Source organism: Mytilus trossulus, chromosome 13, assembly GCF_036588685.1.
Source record: "Mytilus trossulus isolate FHL-02 chromosome 13, PNRI_Mtr1.1.1.hap1, whole genome shotgun sequence".
Classification (NCBI taxonomy): domain Eukaryota; kingdom Metazoa; phylum Mollusca; class Bivalvia; order Mytilida; family Mytilidae; genus Mytilus; species Mytilus trossulus.
Window position 1 is genome coordinate 37,401,958 of NC_086385.1, and position 22,333 is coordinate 37,424,290.

General features: G+C 31.3%; 1 protein-coding gene across 1 annotated transcript in view; it reads right to left on the bottom strand.

Moving 5' to 3' along the window:
* The window catches only part of LOC134694966 (uncharacterized), a 45,606-nt gene extending 38,757 nt beyond the window's left edge, over nucleotides 1-6,849 (bottom strand). Inside the window, exon 1 of the mRNA XM_063556091.1 lies at nucleotides 6,726-6,849. The gene's annotated coding sequence lies outside the window, so the exon portion shown is untranslated. The remainder of the gene's footprint in view (nucleotides 1-6,725) is intronic.
* Nucleotides 6,850-22,333: the final 15,484 nt, after the last annotated feature.

The window sequence follows — 22,333 nt, forward strand, 5'->3', positions numbered from 1 at the left end:
TCAAGACTTTTCTACCTCAGGAATAGATTACCTAAGCTGTGTTTGGCAAAACTCTGAAGAATTTCTGGTCCTCAATGCTCTCCAACTTCGTAGTTTATTTGGCCTTTTAAACATGTTTTGTATCGAGCGTCAATGATGTGTCTTTTGTAGACGAAAAACGCGTTTAGCGAAAGTGTAAAATTTAAGTCCTGGTATTTATGATGAGTTTATTTAGATACTCATTATCAATACATGGTTTGAGATATATGCAAGTCATTCGAATGTGAATAATAATGATAATAATGATAATGCATTCTTTATTTAAAGAGGGTAACTTCATTTCATTCAAACCCTTAAACAAAACACATGCTATATACAGTTAACATTTACATATTAAAACACAATAGATGTAAAAAAAAAAAAAACAAGACAAAAAAACCAACTGTGTACATATCTATATTTGATAAAACATATTCGATTTGACAATTTTGGAAAAATTGAAAAATCAAACTTTTAAAGTATTCAGCCATCAAATGAAAGATTAAACACCAAGTGATAAATTTTAAAATATCAAACTTTCATCAGCTGCTACAGTTTTCTCTTTCAAGCATATTAAACAGTATCATTCTAACTTGCAAATTCGGCAAGTTTTAAACAATTGTGAATAAAATAGACCTTTGTAAAAAAATTGTTTTTTTCAGCTTTTTGCAGAATAAGATTGAATTCTTTCACATTTAGATGATACGTTGGTTTAAGTGCTTTTAGCGGACTGCAGACGAGTGTAATTCACTGAAATAGAGCTGAATTAAAATACAGCGGGTCGTGTTCTTTGATGTCTATACAACAAAAAAGACAACTTCGTCATTAAGACTTTCCTTCCAAATGCACACTGGTGTATACCACTGCCATTAATTTCTGATTTCAACCTTTCTATTTTTTCAAAAAGTTGATGGGAAAATGTTGAGAGATCGAATACATTGGTAAAATACTGTTTTTCATTTTATATTCACCTTGTTTTAAATTTGTTGAATTTTAATTTATACATGGCATTTTAATTGCGTTTGGAATTTTCAGAAATCATATTGATCTTCCACCAGTGGGGGTATATTATTGTATTAATATTTTATTTGTATATCACGAAGGGCAAGACAATCCGTTTCAAAATGTAAATTAAGAGTACATAATCGGCCAAATTATCATATCTGACGTCACTTTAAAATATTTCTTGAAAGCATGCTTTCGAGTAGTATCAGTATGAAAAAGAAAACTAGCAACAATCGTTAGTTTCATAATTGATTAAACTTGACAAATGATTGGTATTTGAATTTACGCAACAGCGTTTAAACTAATTATTTGTGTGACGTCATCCAATAACTGATTTCATGGTCATTTTGATTTAAATAGTTTGCAATTTTAAAATTACATAACGATTTATATGATAAGAATCTTACATTCTTTGTTATTTTTGGTTATCAATATATCTATCTGTATAACTTTAATGAAATATATGTCGAAATGGATATGTGGGGTAGATATCAATATACACCAACGCAACGTCAATATCAAGCATACACTGATCAAGGATACTAGGCTTAGAAGACTGTTCAGGGGTGAAAGTACTCAAACAGTATGAACAAATAGTTAAGATTGAAAAAAAACTGAACCCCTTTAAAAAAAAAAAATGAAAAGTCCTTGAAGTTTCTGAGAATTGGAAACTAGGAACAAAGACAAGTTCAGAATAAACTCATCAACGATTTACTAGGTACTAGTTTTGTGTACGCCAGATGCGCGAAATCATTGAGAGGTCAACACTAGACCTTCAATGGCAAACGTGCATCAGTATCTGCATCACGATGATTATAGAAATGTTTGAATTTGATATAGAGTAGTGGGATTAGCAGAATGACGTGGTTTACTAATGGTAAATTTGTGTATGACAAGGATTCACCCCAAACATCAAAATGAAAAACACCAAAATACATCGATAAAAAAGAAGGGGATACTAAACTTACTTAAAGAAATGGCAGGTAAAAAGATGACAGTTGTCTTTTAATATCACGCTAAAACAGTTGACAAACCTTTTTGAATTTTGGATAATGACAGTTCAAGAACATTTTTCATTAATTTAAATCAGGTTTTGATTTTTACATAGCAACAATTGGTCGCTAGAAAATAAATGTCTATTTTTATTTATACATTTATATACAAATAATCATTAATACTCTAAAATAATAAACACATGTCTTCATTGTATCATAAATATCATACATATATAGCGAACAGGATATTTAAACAGATTGCAAGGCAATAAAAGTAAAATAACTGTCCAAACATCTCTTCAGACACTCCGATACGTTGACGAAATTGAAAGTGTTCTTTGAATAACTTATAAAATATACGAGGATTAAATATACACCTAATGCAAAATACGTCTACAACTGCCTCATCAATGAAGTGTCATTGAAGACCCAAAATCCTTTCAATATATTAGGGAACCAGAACATTTTGTCTGGTTCCGTATTAACAAAACATGTGTTTGAGTTCACAATACAAAGATGTCTAACATTAGAAAACAGACAACGCTTTTTAAACTATAATTTACTATTTTCATTTATTCCTAATCGTTGCTTTATTTATGACCATACCCTTAATACTAAAATTCCGACTACTAACTATACTGAGAAACAATAAATTATACATTAGGAAATCGAGGCTTAATCAGATATCCGAAACGGAAGCAGGTCATATTGTTCCGGAAATACTTATTCCGATATTGATTTAAGATGGTTTTATTCAATGTACACAATAATTATTTAAACGACACTAAAATCTTTGATGCTTCTAGCAATTAATAATATAATAATTCTAATTGGCCTCTACGGAACTCGTGCTGTAAAACCATTAATAACACATGACAGATGCTTTTCACTGTTTTCTTTGTAACCTTTGATTAAACGTTATTACGACGCATATTTATACTTAGTTTCGGATTATTTTAGGGGACTGATTATTTATTTTCGTAGTTGATTGCGCCGTCATAATTTTGAAAATAAAACAATATTTCCCCGCAGCGGGACCATCGATTGGATAAACAGAGATTTAAAATTTCATTTCTGTGTATTGACGAAGGTTATTTCTATGGATATGAATTATTTAATAACATTATTATGATTACAACAATACCTGGTATCATATCTCAAATTTCTATCATTTTTATGACTAGACTACTACTATTTAAAAGTAATAAAATATCTTCAATTCGATTCAAAATAATAGAAATCGTCTAGGCTTGGAATTTGTATTGTATTATTTACTTTTATTAGTAGTAGAAAACAAAGTTTACGATCTGAAAATTAAATTAGATATTGAAAAATGTTTAATCGGTCAATAAAAAAACAACTTCAACGTTTTAATCATTAACCGAAATGTGTTTCCTGTTGTTCAATTTATTTAATTGAACAGCTTTACTCATGTACGAATTCAATATAGTATGATTTGTCAAATTTCCGTATATGTCCTGTCTATTGAAACTTATTGTTGAGTGTTATTTATAATTTTCTGTAATGAAGTCATAAGTTTGTATACACCAGCAAGCAATTCAATTAAAAACTTGGAAAAAACATTTTATACTATTTTAACTTTCGACCAATTCCAAGAAAAAATGACAACGAAAGTATGTTGCACACTTGTCGCCTTGATTAAAGAAACAAATTTTATTTTTAAGGGATGAATCATGATTTTAATTAAAGTAAACGCCACTCCCTGCTCGACTCTAACAAAGCCATTTTAACCAGACAAATCAAACCTAAATAAAAGAACTAAACAGTTGAATCGCACCAACATAAAAAGCAAAACACAAGCAAATAACAAAAAAATACAAAAAAAAGAAGGAGTAGTAGGGAGACCACCCAAAACAACAAAAACAAACAAACAAAGCAAATCAAACACTTAAATTGTTTATTATTTGTTTTCATTTTAAACTTAAGAATCGACATTTGAAAAAAAGACATGTGTTCCAAATACAAAATGTGTATTACCCTAGGAATAATAATCTGTTTTTTTAAAAAACCTTCAAGTCTGTTTGGTCATCAATACTCTTCAGTTTCTTAGGCTTTCTTAAATTTGTTCATTCGCGTGGCATTGGTGAACCTTTTGAAAAGGAAACATGCGTTTGGCTAATAAAGTGTTATACCTTGTATCTATGTTGAGTTTATCAAACAAACGTGTAACTATATTGAAATGCAAACAGCGCTACATACTCGTGAAAAAAAGAACCGACTCATTTAGTTCGACTTTAGATTTCAAAACCTAAGCGTTCAGTTAGATCCACTTAAATAACGCACATACAAACAGGATCAGAAAATAGTTTAATCCATTGAACATGAGTTAAGCAATACATTATAAAAATGTTCTATAAAAGAAAATAAATATATCAGCTGTCAGTGACAGCTGCACATACTGCTTACAAATTTGAGAACTTGTTTTACGAGATCTGCTTATCCTTATAGTTTTGGTGTATTCTGCAATAATTTAATTTTGGATGTAACGCATTTTCTGATTGGCTGTATTTTGTTATGAGCCCATATACATAATTTAGTCATGTGACCGTGGCGTCATCAACGTTTTTTCATGGTTTTCTACGGTTTAAAATGGAATTTAGAATTAAATTATAAGAAATAACTGTAATATTTTTTCTGTCTATTCGAAATAACATAAAAAATGTGGTGCACACTGTTAAATAACCCGCTTCAGTGATTCCTTAAATGTTAATATTTATATAAATATTGTGACTAATTGTTTGTTATACCTCATGCTCATTAGATTGTCGGTCTCACTACGACTGGTTGCGAATTGTTTGTTTGCTTCTTTGTTTTTTTTCCTGCATACTTAAACAAATCTTCAAAGAAGAAGAAAGAACATCGCAAAGGCAGAAAACAAAAGAAATGAAAAGTATAACTTGGTTTGTTACACAAATAACATTAGTAACGTGTTTCTAATAAACGTGTATTCAGTTTATATGTACCACACATTTATATAACTAATTGCGGAAGTGCTAATTGCTAGTGTTTTTGAACCGTCTACCGCGCAGTGAATTGTTACTTCTAGCAAAAGGCGAAGATTACAAATGAGATGGAAATTACTTGATAATGATAAAATTGATGAAACATTATAAAAATGCAACTATAGTGTAAATGGTAAATGAAGTACAATTGCGAGAGACACACCAAATATCCTACTAGAGAACTATCTGGTGTCATGCGGCTTTAAATATTAGCAAAACCCATACTGATTAAAAACTGTAAAAGGTCCCTACATTACAACAGGAAACAATTCATCAATAATAAATCCTCTATTTAAGACTCCTGACTTGGGAATGCCACATCCAATACGTTGCTGAACTGAACATGTGTGTAAGCTCTAACACATGGAAATGATGTGACACCAGACCGAAAGAGCATGCTCAGTGAGAAATAGTTTGACTGATCAAATTATCAATAAGTCCTCATCTAATACATTACGTTTAATCCGCTGCAAATGTTTGCACTTGTCCTAAATCTGAAATCTGATGTACAGTAGTTGTCGTTTGTTTTTGTAATTTATACGTGTATCTCGTTTCTCGTGTTTTTATCTATAGATTAGACCGTGGGTTTTCCCGTTTGAAAGGTTTTACATTAAAAATTTTGGGGCCCTTTATAGCTCGTTGTTCGTGTAAGCCAAGGCTCCGTGTTGGAGGCCGTACATTGACCTGTAATGGTTTTCTTTTTTAGATTGTTATTTGGATGGAGAGTTGTCTCATTGGCACTCACACCACATCTTTCTATATATATTACTAGTTAGTATAAATGCGTCTACACATTGACTTTCGGTATAGCATGACTATTTACAGTGCTCAAAAAAGGTATCAACAAGACTAAACAATTCTTGAACATGTAAGTGTGTAGCAGTGTTTAACACTACATATACAATTGTGTGTGTATTGAATTAAACCAAAATCAAAAATAGTACCAAAAAATGGCTTTATTCAAATATCTTACTAGAGCTACCTTGATAACCTTTAAACGTAATTTTAATCAAAGAATCAATATGTTCAGATGGATCGTATTTAAATCCACGTTCTCTTTTAACCATATCATCAAACAGATTATGAGGGGGTTAATTAAGACGATAATTGCGTACAGAGGTCGATGTCCCGTATGCATGATATATTGTATCAATGAAATTGAGAGAAACTAGATACCACATAAGTGTTGTCGGTTCAAGACCACTATATTTCGAGCATTGAAGTCTGGCTACTTTTACCATGTGTTGTTGGTTTTTGTTTGCCTCTTTTAACGGCCTAATTTTTCCGACGAATTCATCGTCGGTAGTTTGCCTGACGTAGTGTTTTTTAATTATCTTTAATAGTTTTTTGTTCTAGTATCAAAGATCTAATATAAAACCATCGAGTTTTGACATGTAAATGATACACACTCTTGCACCTTTCAAAAGACTGCGTTACAATTTATATTACTAAAAATCATTTCCAAGAATAAAAACGAACAAAATCTAACGTTTGCATCGACTTAACTTATTATTCATCTATTTCCGGAAAATATATATTTTGATAGCACATTTTATTTTAAACTATTAGATATTTTTAGTTATCTGCACTTAATTACACGAAAATCTGATATGTTGTTGAATCCAAGATTTCAATTATGTACTAAATTTAACAAACACTGCTAAAAAAAATTAAAATGACCTACCTCCAATTATTATGAAATTAAAGATGCAAGTGAAAGTATGTTCCGTCTTTTGTTCTTTGTTTTACAATCATTCATTTCATCTCCGTCTATCCTGCGTTTTGTTCATCATTACTATGTGGGTGTTTTGAAGACAAATGGTAAAATGAGCTAAAATATATAGCAGATTGAAAGGATAATTGACCTATGAACTTGTTGTAAGACGATTATTTACGTATCGTCGATCACGTGTAGATATTATATATAATTCTGTAAATGGTTTATGTTATGAAAATTCCAATACGTACAACTGGGTTTGTTTGAGCTTTTAAAGTGCAGTAACCGATTGAACATTTATCTAAAGACACAAATTGATATAATTGACGAGTTATAAAACATATCAACGTCCATTTATATTTGAGGTGTGAAGAAACAGTTCGAAAATCCTATACATGTAGAATTCTAGAAAAGGTAACCCATTGACTAAGTTGTAATTTGACCTGACATTAAGAATCATGAATATTTCACATCTCTCAGATCTCTGAATAGACATTTGTTTGCAGAATATATCTCTATCTTTTATTCACATTATTTTTACATACGAAAATAAACACAATAGAATCAGGCGATCATTTTATTGTTTTATATTTTATATTATTAAATGCTATATACATTCTACTTTTGTTAAATCAATTCTACTGTATAATATTACATATATGGCGTATTCTTCAAATACAAACTTGTTCATTGTTTTTGAATTAAAACACATAGATTTGAATTTTACTTTATTCTTTATATAATATACGTATTTTGATTAGAAATGATTAATATAAAATAGATTTAAACGCGTTTAACATAAAGTTAATTCAGTTTTCAAATAATACATTTCTTTTCTTTTCACCTTAAAATAGAAAATTAAATAATAATGATTATGTATACAGTTCTAATTTTAATTAATTAAAAAAAATTAAAGCTTTCCATATTTTTATTGGAGATCAAATTGTTCTTTTCTTCTATAATCGATCAACTCATTCGTTATTGTCTGTATGTCTTTGATGTCTACGGTAATTTGATGAGCAATCTCTTTGTTAGGTTAGTTAGGGTAAATCAACAAAACATCAGCTGCAATCAACATACTTGGGAGTGTTGTATTGAGTTGAGATAGTACGGCACAGAATGAGAAGGTCAAAGGTTACCATTGACACCTTTAGATAACACTGACAAAAGGTTGTGTTTTTTTTAATTCGATTTAAAATTTGAAAAGTGTTCGTAAAAAATAAATCTATTTGTGTCTCCTTCTGTGTCTTTTTTATTGGCTCGGGTATTGGCTTTATATTTCCCTTTGCTCTTTTCATACTTAAATAAGAGTTTACAATGCAAAGGGTATATAGATTAATTTACATTGTAGGTTTTTGTTCTTGTGTAATGCTTTGTAAATAAAAGCATTCAGATACGGAAGTGTGTTAAGATTGTAAAGGTACAACATCTAACGAAACACCTACTGACAAGGATAAACCTTGGTAAATAATGAAGTTCTCGTCATGTTGTTTTTAAATAGATATAGAAAAATAGTTGTTTTTTTACACGTGTTACTTTTTGCACGTTTCATTTTTCATATAAACTGCGTTCGTAGATGTGTTTATTTAGAAAAACCTAACGAATACTGATCTTAAAATAAATCAGGACAAATTGATAAGGTTATAAACTTATTTTAAAAATGATATGCGAAAATTCCTAAAATGATGATTTTCAATATCTATCAGCAACGTTTATTTGTCTACTATTTTTATTTCATTGTGTACAATATCCTGACGTCATTGAGATGTTTCAGGGCAAACGTGCTGGTAATTATTTTAACGAATCATTGAGGAATAAAGGCATCGACATTGGAACATTTGAAAAAAAATAATCGCTTAACAAAACAACTAAATTTTGCAATTGTAACGTTATCAATTTTCCGATGATGTTATCAAAAGGATTTAAGACGATATCAACAGCAACTACATGTGTCCCGGATAATAGCCATATTTGTTTTCTCTTAAATGCTTTTAAAATAAATCCGGTCACTGCTTTTTTATTAATTGCTGCACAATTAATCATGCAGCGGCCTTTCAAAGCTGACTGAACAGTATAGGTTTTAATCATTGTTGAAGGTCGTGCGATGACCTATCGTTGTTTTCATCGTCATCAAAATATGGTCAATTGTCAGTTATTTTACTTTTTAGTTAAACACTATCTTTTTTATGCTGTTTCTACTTCAAACAAATAGTTATTATAGATTGTAGATTGTTATAAGTTTTAAGGTCTTGTGATATTTTTAAACAGTTATGCATATATTTTAAATGGGAACTTTGGAAAAGGGTTTACTTCGTTTTTAAGATTGAAACAAATAATGGAAAATATTGAGTAAATTGAATCGTTACAAAGTACAAGAGAACTCAAAAAGTCACAGTGCTGATCATCATAGAAGATGGACGAAAGATACCAGAGGGAGAGTCAAATTTATTAATCTAAAATACACTGACAACGCCATGGCTAAAAATGAAAAAGACAAACAGACAAAAAAGAGTACACATGACACAACATAGAAAATTAAAGAATAAACAACACGAACCCCACCATAAACTAGCGGTTATCTTCGGTGCTCTGGAAAGGTACGCAGATCATGCTCCACATGTACCACCCGTCGTGTTGCTTTGATAACAAATCCGGTAAATAGTATAATTCGGTAGGTCACATTCATGAAAGGGAAGGGGATTGCAGTTACTACGTAAGGAACATATCCGATATCATTTGTGAAACGGTTATGCCATAACGGTCAACCAACTCATGATGGCGTCAGAAAAAATTACGAAGGGATGATTTCAACTTCACCATTAGATGACATAATTAATATAAGAAAACCGTATAGGACAACTTTTAAACATGAACTATTGATCTTTCCGTACTATTTTTGCCCCCCCCCCCCTTTCCCACATTTTATGCTACAGTCTCAGCTTTTGTATTTTTGTGTCTTGAATTAATCAATATATGAAGATATTTGTCCGTGTTATGCTACATGTAAAAGATTTATAAAAAAATATAGCTCTGAATATAATATACAAAACTTCGAAAATAGACGCAATTGTGTAAATTGTACTCTAACTTGCAAGTTATTCTTGAGACTGGAAACGAAATTTTGAAATTAAAAAAAGATGCGAACATCAGAATTGTTAGAACTTTGAATTCATGATAGACTTATATGGTGTAAAACCAACAACATCTGCTAAAATACAAATGACAAAGATATCTAATTTCAACATCACATTAACAAATTTCTTTAAACATTTATGATCTATAATATAGTGCATTGATTTATGACTGTTACATGCTGATTACCGAATAGTGCATCTATTTTCATTTGATGCTTTTACACTACTGTTTTATGTTAGGGTGAAGGTTAGCAACTGAAAATGTTTAAACCCATTACATTTGATTGCATTTGTCTTTAATCAGGAACTGTTGTTCAGTGATTGTCGTTTGTTAATGTAGTTCATAAGTGTTTCACATTTCTTGTTTTTATTATAGATTAAACCGTTGATTTTCCTGTTTTAATGCTTTACACTAGTCATTTTGAGACTCTTTATATGTTTCTGCTCGGTGTGATTCAAGGCTCCGTGTTGAATGTCGTACTTTGAAACATTATTGTTAAGTTTTTATACATTGTGACTAAGATGGAGAGTTGTCTCATTGGCAATCATTCCACGGTTTATTTCTATATTTGGTCCAGGGACAGGAAATATATGTGCGCCTTACCCTCCTCATTAGAACACACCAATCACTATGATGGATTGTGCATAAATAAAATCATCATAGATACCACCGGCAGGATAAAATTTTATATTTACGCCAGACGCGCGTTATGTCTAAAAAAAGACTCATCAGTGACGCTCGAATCCAAAAACGTTTAAAAGGCCAATAAATCCAAACACGTTTAAAAGGCCAGTAAAGGTACGAAGTTGGAGAGCATTAGGACCAAAAGTCCACAGAGTTTTGCCAATTACATCAAAGGTATTGCCAAATAATCTATTCTTGGGTAAAAAAAGCCTTAGTATTTCAATAATTCAAAAGTGTTGTAATCAGTCAATTTATAAATATGACCACATCAATGATTATTAATGTCAGCATATAGGTGATACCCTTGGGGATTTAAAACTCAGTGGCAACGACCCAGTGGTTTTAAAAAAACTCATTATAGATACCAGGATTAACTTTTGTATTAACGCCATACGCGTTCCGTCTACAAAAGACGCATACGTGTACTTCAGTGATAGAAGGTATATCAACACAGATTAAATGGATAGGAATGCAAAAAACTCTGTCCTAGATTAGAGTATGGGTGCTCTTAAATATGTTGAAAACCCCAACCCCATTCCCAATCCGCCCATCTCAAGACAGAAACGTGTTATTGAGTTGTGGTGTTGGTTGACGTGAACCGCAAAGTAAGCTGCAACATGCAACATTTATAATGATTCCTATGTATCCGTTCACTTCAAACAGAAGCAGAATACATACGTATTTTGTATCTATAGTAAAATGGTTAAGTGCAGGGCACAAGTACTTCTTCCATCACCCAACAAAAAACATATTTGCGTCAGCAGACAAAGTGCGATTTGGTTTAAAATAATCAAGTTTGGTTTAAAATAATTAAGTCATAAACATTTGGTTTACAACATGTTGATCAAATATTCTAAGAATTTATTTAACGGCATGCACATGTTTGGTTTGTATAAAAGACTGAAAACGTCTTAATTCAACTGCGTTTCTTACGTCCATTCTTTTGCGGACAATGCACTTTAGCGAATGGAAGCATCGCACTTTAGCGAATGGAAGCATCGCACTTTAGCGTAGACCATCGCACTTTAGTGTGACCGTCGAACTTTAGCGTCCCCATTGCACTTTAGAGACCTACATACATATTTGTGATGGAGCCAGCCGAATGCCGCCTCTTGGTTTTAGCATCGAAGACCTATTGGTGACCTTCTGCTGTTGTCTGTTCTATGGTCGGGTTGTTGTCTCTTTCACACATTCCCCATTTCCATTCTCAATTTTATTGTATAACAGAATACTCATTTTAGTCCCGTCTTTTCAAAATTGTGTTCAGTTCTTGCCAGGCTAGTATATTAATCATTACAACCCACCTGTCAATACCCTTTAATAATGAAATTTAATAGTCTCCCCTAACTATCCCTCTGATACTTGCAATGTATATTATCATTGATTGAAATTAGTTATCTTTTATTTTATGTTTTTTAGTCGATTTAATTTATAAAATATTAATTCAAAACTCATCGCTCAATGCACCTGGCGTTACTGATCACTTAATTTAACGATATAGCTTAATTCAAATTTGAAAATGGAATTAAAGTGCTCTTAATTTACGCAAATGTAATGCATATTAAAATGCTTCTGACAAATCTAATAAATCAAAAGCCCGGCTCTAGGTTATATGTTAGTTCCTGATTGGTTGAATTGTGGTTTTTACTGGAATTTTACTGTTTACTTTCATTGTATTAATAACGAGTCCCAGTTTGAAAATAAACTAGTTGTTATGTTGTCATTTTAATTATACTAAAATTAAACAATAAATATTATTTAATACACTCTATAATATTGTCTAGAAAATAAATCATGTTGAATACTGTTGTACATAGGGACAAAACGAAATTGATGCTTGGATATTTTACATTGTTATGCTTGTTATTAAAATTGAATATCTTTTTTTACATGCAATCAACCTTCTAGTGAATATCTTGTTTACTTAACAGGGTACAATGCCTTTATCTATTTGGCTCAAACAGACAAAAGAGAAAACGGGTGTCTCGGATACCCTTACATGTATGTGGAAAGGAAGAAAACCAGCTTAAGTATAATGCCAAATCCAATACATACCTTCGTTTAATTGCAAGGTAGAAGCTAAAATAACAAATGAAAAACGATCTTCAAGAATTCTAAACGGAAAATGTCAAATGGCAAAATAAAAAGCTCAAACATGGATAAAATGGACAACAATTCTCATAATCCTGACTTGGTTCATGTATTTTCTACACTAGAAAATGCTGAATTGGACCTGGTTATATAGCTAGCTAAACCTCTGACATGTATGATAGTCGCATAAACCTCCATTCTATTGACAACAAAGTGTGAACAAAACAAAAACTCATAATCACTTTATAAAAAATAAAATCACAAAATTACTGAACTTAGAAGAAAATCAATTCGGAAAGTCCATAATCACATGGCAAAATCAAATAACAAAACGCATAAAAAACGAATGGACAAGAACTGTCAAATTCTTGACTTGGTTCAGGCATTTTCAAATGTAAAAAATAGTGGATTAAACCTGGTTCTATAGCGCTAACCCTCCCACTTTAATGACAGTCTCATCAAATTCCTTTATATTTACATTGATGCGTTAAATAAACAGACACAATAAATAAGATAGTCAAAATATGGGTATATCAGTCATCATCGTATAATAATTTTAAAAGGAATAATTTAACAGAACACAAAAACATCTACTATCTACGAACACATTCATTGATTTGAGTGTCTGACTTCAGAAAATTTTATACGTCACATACATTTGTCGTTCAATGTGCATACAAAATTATTTTTTTAATTTACATAGGCAATGTTAGTATAAAGGGTTAAAAAATCAAAAGTATGTAAGAATAAGTTTCAGAACAATATAAACAAACAAATATGTAACAAGGGAACACAAAAGGCATATAGACGACAAAGCACATTAGTGAAAGCATACAAACAAAATATAAAGATGTCCTGGTTGATGTGACCGGAACAACTTAGTAAGACAAAAGCTTTATACAATAGAGGGTTGATTTAAGTCCTTCGATAAGGAATGACCATTTAAAGCTGAAGAGTTTCAGACATCTATCTCGTATCACGAAAGAATCGAATGTGTGTGATGAACAGTTACTTAGCATTTTATCAAATGGCAAATACTCTCTTTAACTGTCGTATACCGATTACTAATGCAATAAATTAAAAAATAGTATATTGATGTTATATTTGTTATTCTCATAGGATTTTGTCTAATGCTTAGTCCGTTTCTGTGTATGTTACATTTTAATGTTGTGTCGTTGTTCTCCTTTTATATTAAATACGTTTCCCTCAGTTTTAGTTTGTTACCCCGATTATGTTTTTTGTCCATGGATTTATGAGTTTTGAACAGCGGTATACTACTCTTGCCTTTATCAAAACTTAGCTTAAATCAAGAATATTATCTTAAATCACAATCAATTGTGTTGTGTTTGTGCTTGTGTTTAGGTGCCAAAGATTATTTACATATTTGTTTTTTTTATAGTGATTAAGATATTATCACCTTGGTGACTGCTGTACCCCTATTTTGACATTTTTACCTTTTATGACTGTTTGATTTGTTCACTCACCGTTGTCAATATATTGACATTTTATGCGACTGTCATATAAGTGAGAGGTATAGCTAGCTATAAAACCAGGTTTAAGTCACATGATTTATCAGCAAAAAAGATTTTGGCAATTAAACCAGAAGTAATACCATAGTACAGAGATTGATAATTCTTTTTGTCATACGAAAGCAGTTGAGAAGTTTTAATTTGATGTTGGAAAGATCCAAAATTAAAGAAAATGATACTTTTCCTGTTTTTCTTAAAACTCATTGTTCTTATTAGAACAAGAGAAAAGATGAGATGTACTTTCTTATAAATCAAATGTAATCCATACTGCCATTTATATACATATATCTCATATAATTTATGTTTAGTATTGTATATAAACTTTATTGGCTAGCTATATATAGAACTTTACAACTTGTTATTTCATGAAAACCATGTTTTTTCTGTACATTTTGGCTATTTACATGACACCGTATCTTTAAGAAATAGCGGTGGCAGATTTGCAAATGAGTGTTTTGCCAAGTTAAAGTTTCCAGTGTTTTGACTCGATACATTTAATTTAAACCCTATGACCTTATATAATAACAAAGCTTCAAATGAAAAGAAAGTAATTTTATTCCTATGTTCTGAAAGTACAGACCTTGATTTCACGTTAAAAAAATAGTTTCTCTTTTCCGGATAATAAACACTCGCCCAATGTGAATTCGATATGACTTAAATTAATAAAATTTAATTTTATTTCAAAGCAGTTGCGATAAAATATTAATGTTTTAATTTCTATTTAAATACCCATTGCAGATTATTAAAAATATCAGATTTTATGGTTAGTAGTTGTTTTTTTTCTAAAGTGGGGACATTGTATAAAATATTCAAAACAATAACGTTCGGCATACTGTAAACAAAACCAGCAGTAGTATACCGCTTTCAAAAGCCATAAATCGATTGAGATAAGCAAATCAGGATTACAAATAACCGAGAGAAACACAACAGTTATAACAAGCAACAAAGGAACAACAAAAACAAAGAGGTGCAACAAAAACAAACGCCAATGCAACATACATAGGGACAAACTTGTGATAACTACTGCCATACTCCTGACTTCATTTAAAGAACAAAATGTGTGTCGAACAAGTTCCAAACGTTCCGAATTGTGACCAGGAATCAAACTCCTTGTGTTTAAAAGATGAGTTACTTGTGTTAGTTTTGTGTTAGTTTTCTTCTCTATGCGTTTGAGTACATCTTTCAGATTTGATAACTTATATATTTTAAGATCGTCTAAAGTGATAACGAAAAAAAAAAAACAACGTTTACTACTTTTATCAGAACAATACGTGCTAGAGAAATACCCACAAGTAGGTGCTTATGCGTCCGCCATGTTGAAAAATTATCTAGTTTTTCATGTTTATATAATCCGCCGCTCTCCTAGAGAATACAAAACTAAGGTAAACTAAACATGAATACAGAATTGTAAGGTTAACTTTGTCTGAGAGCTGCAACCTTAGCTATTACAGCGTAATTATAAATATTTCATGAACTGATTATTTGCAGACAGAATGTATCATATGAATCTTGCCGATACCGGAGCACCGTCACCAATCAAATTGATTAATTGATAAACGTTACAAGATATGCACCAGCACTACGTTTACTCGTACTTGATAAACGAGAACGAGGTTAAAATTTTGTAATGAAGCTTAAATCTAAAATTGGAAGTAACGAATAGACCCAGATTTTCTAATCTGTACTGTCACGATTAACGATTATTATGGTTAATATTACATCAAGCAGTGAAAATTAAACCGTAGTTTCGTACTCACAATTTAAATTTGTCAATCTTTTTTCATCGCTGAATGTCATTGCTAAGAAAACAAATATTGAAAATTGTACAAGTGATTACAGATTCAATTAAACTTGTGTCAGAATGTTCCGATATAAAATGATTGAGAATTTTATAATTATTTACATAAGTATTTGTCAGGTGTTTCTTTAAGGAGTGTTTCCTAAGTATTGTTTCTGAGTACTACTAAATCATTAAGTTGTCAAAGTTGAAATTTGTTCTTTTCATTTTGAACTTTAACGCAGACTATACGGTATTTGCTATTCAATAAAAGACATTTAAAACGGATATGTGTAGGGGGTGTTCATTGTTTTACATAAATAAGGCCGTTAGTTTTCTCGTTTGAATTGTTTTACATTGTCTTATCGGGGCCTTTTATAGCTGACTATGCGGTATGGGCTTTGCGCATTGTTGAAGACCGTATGGTGACCTATAGTTGTTAATGTTTGTGTCATTTTGGTCTTTTGTGGATAGTTGTCTCATTGGCAATCATACCACATCTTCTTTTTTTATATTGTAGTCGATAACAGAATGTCTCAGAAATATAAACTGAATTTTCTCTTCTCTTTGGAAATTTAAACACTTCTTTGTCCAGAAAGATATTTTCTCTAAGAATCGTTGTGTCTTCGAAAAAACTGTTTTGGTGTTAAAAAGTATCTTAACCGAAAAAGAAATAGCAAACATCTGATTTACATGTGTTTAAATCGCCTTAAATCGTTTCCAGGATACAATGTTGTTTTTTTCGCATCTATTTTCAATTGTAACTTTCATTTTATGTGTTCAGACTTCTATACAGGAGTCAGCAATACACATTTAGCGTTGGAAATTATTATTCTTAATATATCAAATACGTATAAGAATCTCTGAACTCTTAAACTACATGTAGGCCTTTTTTTCTTCATTTATTATGTTTTTCTTCATTTTTTTGTTCATATCTCTTCGTTCTGTATGACGTAAACCACATCAGGACCCTAAGTTATAAATACTTTACGCACTTAATTGTTTTGTTTTTGTTTAAAAGTTAAAATCGAATAATGAGATTTAAAAAAAAAAAACACCAACCGTCATTTTTCATATAATTAGGTCTTAAATTAAATATAATATTTTCATACGTTTCAAGACTTAAAGTGTATATATGTATATACAGTATACATTACTTTTGGAGTTTAAAAAGGGGGACCTCAGTGGCATAAGTAGTTAAACTATTATTTCACTAGCCAGTCAACACTGATGTTGCGAGTTGGAATCTCGCACGTGGAAGCTCGACTCCAATCTGACAGCCACGAAATAGCATATTAATGTTTGAAAAGGAAAAGAGGGGCGAAAGATACTAAAACTCATAAATCGAAAATAAACTGTCAACGCCATGGCTAAAATAGAAAATGATAAACAGACAAATAATAGTAAACAAGACTGAACATAAAAAACTGAAGAAAGTACCGATAAAAACCAATCAACCAATTGCAATCAACGTTTAAAACAATAATACATGTATATTATAATCATTCTTCAAATGCCACCTATACTCAGATAGTTTCTTCAGTTAAGAAGGCCACTATAGTGACATGAACATTAAATAATACTATAGTCGCTAAATAACACGCGTTATAATGGTTGAATAAATTCAAATGTTTCAAATTAAAGCTCTTCTACACTTATTAACAAAGTAGAGAGAAAAAGAATGACCGACAATAACATTACTAAGAAATTGCAACCAATCGTAATTTCAATGGTTAATATTATGATATAAAAGCGATACTATAGTAATAAAATGAGACTGTATTTGAAAATTTAGTTAAATTATTAACGTATATCGTCCCGTATATTATGCAAATAAAGCTATTAGAAAAGTCAATGAAATTTTAGAATGCTCATTTCTGTCCCTCCAGATTTTATATCAAATATTTTAATCTATGTTTTAAAAGGCATCGCGGAGATTTTAATCAAGTTTCGAACTGTTAAATTGAAATTGATGGATGGAATTTAAAGAGAAGAGAATAATGGGCAAAAAATACAAAATGAAGGACAAAACTAAAAGAGAAAAATATTCAAACATAAAGACATATATTACAATTAACATGTACCTCATTTAAAATTCAACGTATATATTAACTTAATTTCACTGATGCTGCAAAATCAACACATACACAAGTCAGAGACAAATTACACATGTTGATTTACTCATAACTGATTGCTTATTGGGTCGTCGTCTCATTTTTAATTCAAGAAATAACCTGTTTAATATTATCTACTTAAGGGGGCAAAAGTTTTTAAAGTTCCCAAACGTAATGCTAGTCGACAATATGTGTTTATTAAGAATAAAATGAGATGTTTGACTATTTAATGTGAAAAGGATGCGATTTCCAATGGACACAAACACACACAATAAAACAACAACCTACACGACACCTAAAAGTCGACATATACAGTATGTATTACAGGATATCGGTAAACTGTTAAAATCAAATTGTAATTATTCGTTTTACTGATTTTGAAATTTATGTAGGTACGAAATCTACTTGTTTAGAATTCTTCAACATTTCACAGTGCTTAATCCTGTCGATGAAAGGAGTAGGTCCGGTAAGGGCTGATTTTGGCCTCAAATTTCAATTTCATCTAACGAAAGATTTCGGACACTTTTTAAACACTTAAGTGTCTATTTCAATCGATTCAATTAGTTTTTGTGAAAAAATTATGAAAAATCTATCAAATATGCCAAAAAACGTCACTTTTCAGATGGTTTTTGTCAAAAATGAAAGTGGCTGCATCCGTGTTCATCCTCAACCTTTATATATGTTTTGTATTGCCACCAAATACAACTTACATTTCAATATTATGAAGGAACACGAATGCGGCCACTTTCATTTAAGACGGAAACCGTCTAAAATTTGACTAAAATGCTAAAATTGTGAGGATTTCAGTAATTTAGCATGACTTAATGATGTTAGTACCCGATAGTCCAGTCGAAATGTGAAACAATTGCTCAGAAGGTGGTAAAAGCATTAAACTTTGCAGAATGTTAGTTGGGGTCATAACTAACATTTATAGCTATGGACCCAATTCAGAAAATCAAAATGGCGGCTCTGGGCGGCCATTTTGAAATCATGTCCAAAAAGTCAATAAAAATTATTAGAAAAAATATGAAAAATATGCTACCGAACTAATTTTGATAAACTTTCGTATTTCTTATGACAAAGAATATAAACTGAGGACTATTGAAGTATTTAGTGGCCATCTTGAATGGTGACCATTTTGGAAACGTAAATTTGCAATATATTATTATTCGCTATCCTAAATTGTTTTTTGAATTAATACTAAGTTTTATATGCATTTACAACTAGTTTTGCTTATCATTTATTAATGACTGTTGCTTTTCATATATTCACTAAGTGCTCAAATAAGGTATGCTTATGTTAACAAATAAATGTATTTAAAGAAATAGGTAAATTCTTTTAATTTCAGTTTAGTATGTAGGGCTTAGGTATTTTTTTACCATTAAAAAAATCCGTATATAAAATATGAGCACTGTATGTTGAACAGGAAAAATACGTAGGTATCAAAATCACTAGAGTTGAACAAATCAAATAAATAAATAAAGAATTCCGCAACGGGAAGAGAGGACACGTGATGATTTACAATGCCAAGCAAATACAAAAAGAGCAGACATAGACATTTGAGCTGGTAATCAGTCATTTGTTGTAAGCATAGAACTGTTCAACGTTGATGAAGGCCATACAATGGGCGAATCACAGGCAAAAGGTACTAATCATGTCAAAGCAAATCTTAATATGTATAGTCAGGAAAAACAAAATGAGTCAAGGATTGAAAAACCCAGTAGAATAACCAGCCACAGTTGTGATGAATCAACAAGAACAATAATTGCAGATATTTCTTTATTTCTTTGTGATAAGGTATCTGACTATCATCATGAAGCATCAACAATTGTGATTGACAATAGAGTATGTGACTGTCACTTGCACTACTAACTATTGTTCTTTTTGCCAGATACAGTGCTGAAGATTAATATTTCAGGAGCCGATCTCATGCTAAATGTGTGTTAAAACTGCACAACAAGTCAATAAGACAGAATTCGAGACACAGAAAGAAAGTCAAAAATCTGTTATTCATTGCAATGCGGCTTGCCAAAATAATAGAAAACAGTGACGGCTCACAGTCTGGAGTAGATATTGTTTTGATATTTGAAATTGATAATATGGAAAAATGGTACAGTAAACGTCCTTAGTAAATATTAGTTGTCATGGAAGGAATGATTTATACAACATTTATGAAAAATTGAATACTAGCTACCATAGATGATATGCAAGCACACATGAAAGGTTGCGTCTTTCTCTTGATTCTCAATGAATATGTTGGGGAAGTTCTGAAACAGGCCATGTCTTTTACAAAATGTTTCAGTCGTGATGGGGAATGCCTCTTCATAGTCAAAGTAACTAGAATAGTTTGAAGGGTTAGGCTTGCTACTATAGAAAGGTTTACAGGGACATTCGTTGTAGGCTTTCAAAATGAATCCGTTCCACAATCTTTGAGACATCTTACTCTCTATCGGAGGACTGATCAGTTGCAGTTGCATCCCTTCGATGACGAGTTGCACAATTCACCTATTATAGCTGAGAAATGGTGAGTGTTGTCTTCCACTCATCGATATGACTTGATTGTGTCTCGATGGTTGGCTATCCTGTATCATTCATACTAAGGAACCTTGTATGCTTGCAGATATCCTTTGTTAGTTACATTCCTATTTTGTTAGATGCGTTGCATCAGTCCTTCCTCCCATGATAACTACAAGTTGTTCCAGGCGTTTATTGTAGAATTCAGCGTGATCTGCAAGCTTGGAGATTGAAACATGAAACATGAAACATGAAAACTTAATTAAACGCCTATTTCTACATATACAATATGTATTCAATGGCGTTGTACATAAATGACATATAAAATACAAAAATACTAAACAAAAATACAATATGTATGTACAATACCAAAAATTGAAAATTTATACTGTGATACACAAGAAAAAAGTCAGAAAAGTTCAAAATAATTTTGGAAATACAATGTTTTCAACCGACATTTAAAAATATCCAAAGATTCAGAGTTTCTTACATTTGTACCTAGTTCATTCCACAATTTTGGCCCAATAGTACTAAAGCTTCTATCTGAAAAAGTTTTCTTTTTGTTATATGGGACTGCATAACAACCAATAGATGACTCTGACGACCTTAATGAACGTTTCGACACTTGAGGATTTAACAAATTGATCAAATATGACGGTGCATTACCTACATGACAGTTGTACATATATGTTAAGATTTTAAATGTAATTCTGGCTTTGATCGGAAGCCAGTGTAAGTCAAACAATGCCTGCTTGGCACTGTCATACTTAGAACGGTTTAACACAAGTTTGGCACACATATTCTGTATACGTTGCAATTTATATAAATCAGTTTGTGAAACTCCAAAAAGTATAACATTGCAATAATCTAAATGTGAAATAACCAAAGATAAGACCAAAGTTTCAGTTGCTTCTTTCGATAGATAGGATCTTATGCACTTTATTTTGTAGTAGTTCATCATTGCTGTCTTACATTTTTTAGTAATATGGTCTTTGAAGTTTAGAGTCTCATCCAGAAAAGCTCCTAAGTACCGTATACATGTTTTTGATTTTATAACATCTCCACAAATGATTATTTCTTTTGTCTGACATTTAGAGAGTTGTTGTCGACTGCCAAAGAGAATAAACTCTGTTTTCGCATTGTTCATTTTTAGTTTGTTACTGTTCATCCAGGTGTTTATAAGAACAGCGCAGTCCTGTAAGATTGGTACAATACCGCTGCAAGACCGTGTGTCGTCAATTTATTTTATTATTTTGAAAAGCACAACTCCAAGGATAAAAGATTCTTGGCTTTCTTTCTATGTCTTTTATTCTGCCTATTTGCTATGTCAAATTTTATCAATCATTAAGCAGGATACTGGTGATTTGACATCTCCACATCTTACTTTGGCTAAGGAAATATGTCTTGTGATACAGGTGCACAGTCATGTCCCATTTTTGTCGATTTTTAAATTTCGAAGTATCATGGAGATCTTCATATACATCACCACAGAAAAAATACATTGCAGTCATTGTTTGTGTTGATTCAGTATCACTTAACAGTGTCTAGTTACTTCTTGTTTTCTTTCAACTGGCAATTTATCTTCAACATCAGAAGTATGGTTTCCCTTTTACTGATGAAATATTTTGAGGTCTGAAAATTTGTTTGACAGAATTTGTGCCGTCTGGAGTGCTTCTGCAGTTCCATAACCCTCATTCAACTGTTTCAAATTGAGCGGAAGAAAAACAAATT